We start from the raw sequence: 4,121 nt of genomic DNA on the forward strand, positions 1-4,121 counted from the left end.
ACATTTGAAGTTCGTGTTTGTTTCAGTTGGTTTTTCCTTATATGACCTATTATCAGTTAGTAATTGCACAGTATCCCGAATCGGGATCAAGTATAGGGGTTTTCACGTAACGTCATGACATAACTAAGATAGCCACCGCCGACATGTTGGTGGGGTTGTTGGATCAGACAAGGTGAACGGTCAGTTGGAATACATGTAGATTGATTGTATTAATAGAATTACCAATTGTCTGTTGATGCCTTCTTAATATGTAAAGACAAGAGGCAGACAAGTGAGAGGAAAGACATGTCGAGGGAGAGGACAGACATGTTGAGGTAGAGGTCGAACATTTAACCCACCAACATGGCGGACGCTAGATGACGTCATAGTCACGTGATAGTAAGCACACTATGGTAATAATACGTGTCGATGTATATGACGTAGCCTTTGTGGCTTAGCTCCTCTCTGTTTCCACCATGACTATACGGTATTTTTGTTGTAATGATGAATATATATCGTACAACAAATTAAATGTAATCAGTTGCCGATTAGTCATCGAGTGACCACGTGATGACGACTTGTTAACCTGTAGACCTCTTTGTTGGCGCTTCTATTGTTTGTTAAGTGACTTTGGTCAAGTGCTGTGCACTTAGATCCGTTTTGCGACGTGCTTGAACACACTGTGGTAAATATGTGTAACCTGTAATGTAAAATTGATGAAAGATCGATTGTAGAGAGACAGTTTTTAGCGAAACCTTGTCAAGAACATTCTGTCTGAAATGTTGTGCTGGAGTTATGTAACGTTTCTGTGCAATATTAAACAAGGACGTACGTGACGCATTGGTCTAGTGTGGTTTTTGATAAACAATGATAACGTGGAATATGATATTATAGATTGGATTATGTAGCATTTCTTTCAACGTTAACATTGTCATGCATGTCTTTGTAATTACTAAGCTAACATTATAACGTGTGTTTATGTGAGAGTGTAATTTATCCTATTATCCTGCTAAATTCACGTCCGATGCTCAATCCGGACACGAAAATGACTGTGTGTGTAAGGGGGGTGGGGGGTGGAGGTGATAAACAACTAGCACTAGAGTTGTCTCTTATCGTCAGAACATGCTGGAAAACGAAAAGATATTATTCCATTTTGTTTTTCCATTTGCAGAATAAGATAGGTTGCTTTGGTGTTGGCTTATGTTACCATATAAATAACATCAAATAAACCGTGTTCCCCAGCATGAAGATGGGGTCTCACGCTCAGTAACAAAATTACCAAGGAGCAGGCGGATCTTCCACAGATCACTACTGTGCAGCTCCGATAACAGGCTCAGAGGATGGCGGCAAATGTCAGAAAATGTAAAACCTTGATATATCGGATTTTTCGTCTCAGGCAATGACCAATGAAAGAACGAAACTTCTTCAAGCGCCGGTGTGCCCAGCTCTCCCCCACAGGGGTAGTCACGGTGTATTGTGTGCCCACCACCTTACCTCTGCTCTTACTGCGTGTCTAATTCTATTCAACCCTAGAGGTTTTCATGAGGAACTATTGGATTATAGAAAACCTGGAGTGCGAAAGTAGGTTCATGGATGATTCGCTGCCATGCCAAGTCAGAAAGCGGTGATCCAATCTCTTACAAACGGCTACAAAATTGCAGTAGACACTGAAGACATTTCGGAGCAACCCTGTGAAACTATCGTGAAACTACTTTGCAAGATAGCGCTAGAAAGTAATGTGATGTTGTGAAACCGTCTAAAATATCACTATCGACTGTATGATCTTTATTGACACAACAGAAGTACTTGCATCCTATATTTATACAATTAAGTGTAATGTAACGACCGTATCAGTGATCTGATTACTGAAAAACTAGCCCCATCCTAAACCGATGGTAAACCAGGTGGTGTCCGTTTGTGAACGACAGCATTTTGCGCTGCTGTTGGAAGCATATTACAACAGTAATAGATCAAAGAACTCCTCAGATCTTGCTTCCAAAATGACTCATCCTCTTCAAAAGCACTCTTGTTGCAAACTTATCCGAGAGCTGACTCGAGTCTCTAACAGCGCTTGTAGCGCACAACCTGCTTGTTCTTTCTGAAATATTTGACACCTTGGCACACAGACTTGATTAAAACTACACAGGGGAATTCTAAAACGTATCATATCAATTATTCTACTTGACAGTCTTCAAATTAATTCCCAATTAGATTCCGTTCTAATCTGCAACTTACGCGTCTGTAGGGAATACCTGACACAAAGCTGGTTACATTTACAAGGTCTGTAGTTCATTCAACTTAACATGACATTTTGCCACATCATTGACAATGTCGATACAGAAACATATTATTATCTTGCCGCGACATATCTTGACATTTCCTTGTCTACGCCTCTTCTAATCCATCCCCAAGTAGATTCGGAATGTATGGAATGATTAACGGATGCTCTTACAAAGCTTTCAACTTATAAGTGCCAAAGAAATAATGTTGTATCTGGTGAGTATTCCGCACAACACAGGAAGATAAATTGATGGCTTAGGCTCTTCGAATATGTAGACATCAAGCAAATTCAACACCGAATCCTCGTGCGCAAATGTGAAAGAGTTCCGTTGGGAAATATGTTTGAAAATAGGTCTATATTCAATAAAGTAATCTACTGCTTCGTACAAATGCTCTTTCAGGAGTTTCCTACGTAGATACTATCTGTTCAGGAAAGTTATTTTCAGAAATATATGTGGCATTTTCAACACCAGTGGGGGTGGGATTTTATCGAAAGTAATACGTCATTCTGTCATTCGCAGGGCCATACGTACTCCGCTTATCCAGTATCTCACACTGACAGAACTCATTCCTTACTCTGGAACGTTTGGAAAGTTGTGAATTTTCTTTGTAACAGTGAATCGTGACCGGATAATGTTCACTTGACACATTTTCCCGAATGGCTGAGGTTGTTGAACTAGTCTGTAATGGGGTGATAGGACGAACCTATTTGCGGTTCGTGTCACAAGAAAAACACATCATAACAGGTGTTTTTGTTTGAGTTATCGGTGGAAGCACAGTACTTTAAACTAAGTCGCCATCACGTTATCTCAATGGTACATACATGTGTAGGAAACATGAGGCTTTTAGGTTAGATCTACTTTCACTGTACCCAATGGCAACTGTTCGGGCCACAGATAGATCTGAGGAGGTAGAATTTCAAGTAAAATTCTCTGTCCGTGCTTCTTCCGCCATAGATTATGTTTCAAATGGACCTAAGTATGTTTTTTCTGATGCCTTAGACGAATGTCTGAGATAGATCTGAGGAGCTAGAGTTTAAAGTAAACATCTTCTCTGTCTGTGCTTCTCCCGCCATAGTTTATCTTTCAAACGGACCTAAGAATGTTTTTATGATGCCTTAAGCTAAAATGATGAAGGGATAGGGATGCGCTTTGATTACCGGATGTTGTGGTGCCTACAGTTTTCGTTGCACTTAGCGTCCGCAGATTGTACATCGTTTCTTCTAGTCTGACACGTTTCAGACATCTGAGTGATAGTAGCTTATCATCAGAACGACAGACCCCATCACGATCAAAGTCACAACAGCTTTGAACGAGATCTTGTCGTCGTCTTGCCGTCTGTAAGTAAGTATCCGCGGGGCAAAGAGTGTCTCGAGTACGGTACAGATGTAATTCCCAACGACAGCTGAGATCTTTTACGAGCACACACCTCTTTGCTCGGCCGTGGAGACATTGTATAGTGTAGATGGCTGGATTTGCTCGCCCGTGGAGACATTGTGTAGTGTTGATGACTGGATTTGTGCTCCATTTCTAAGAGTCCAGAATGACCTGACGTACCACTTACTATATTTCATGGACCACCCATGCCCCACAGTGTGTACAAATTGACGGTGCCTAGGTGGCGAGCAGTATTTACCACTGAGAACACCATAAACATAAGCTGCTCAAACGGTTCATACTGGAGCTTACCTTGGGGTTGGGAGTGTTTTTCTGGGTAATGGAGGAAAATCTGCGTCGCTGTCTGTAATAAACAACTGGGTTTGACTCGGCTGGTGGTTTCATAGTATAACACTAGAGAAATAAGTTATAGCTGTTGAGGTGGGTAAGACCGGTCCTTTTCTTGGTGCTGAAAGTAGTGTTTAG

The sequence above is a fragment of the Branchiostoma floridae genome, chromosome 11 (genome assembly GCF_000003815.2).
Source record: "Branchiostoma floridae strain S238N-H82 chromosome 11, Bfl_VNyyK, whole genome shotgun sequence".
Taxonomy (NCBI): Eukaryota; Metazoa; Chordata; class Leptocardii; order Amphioxiformes; family Branchiostomatidae; genus Branchiostoma; species Branchiostoma floridae.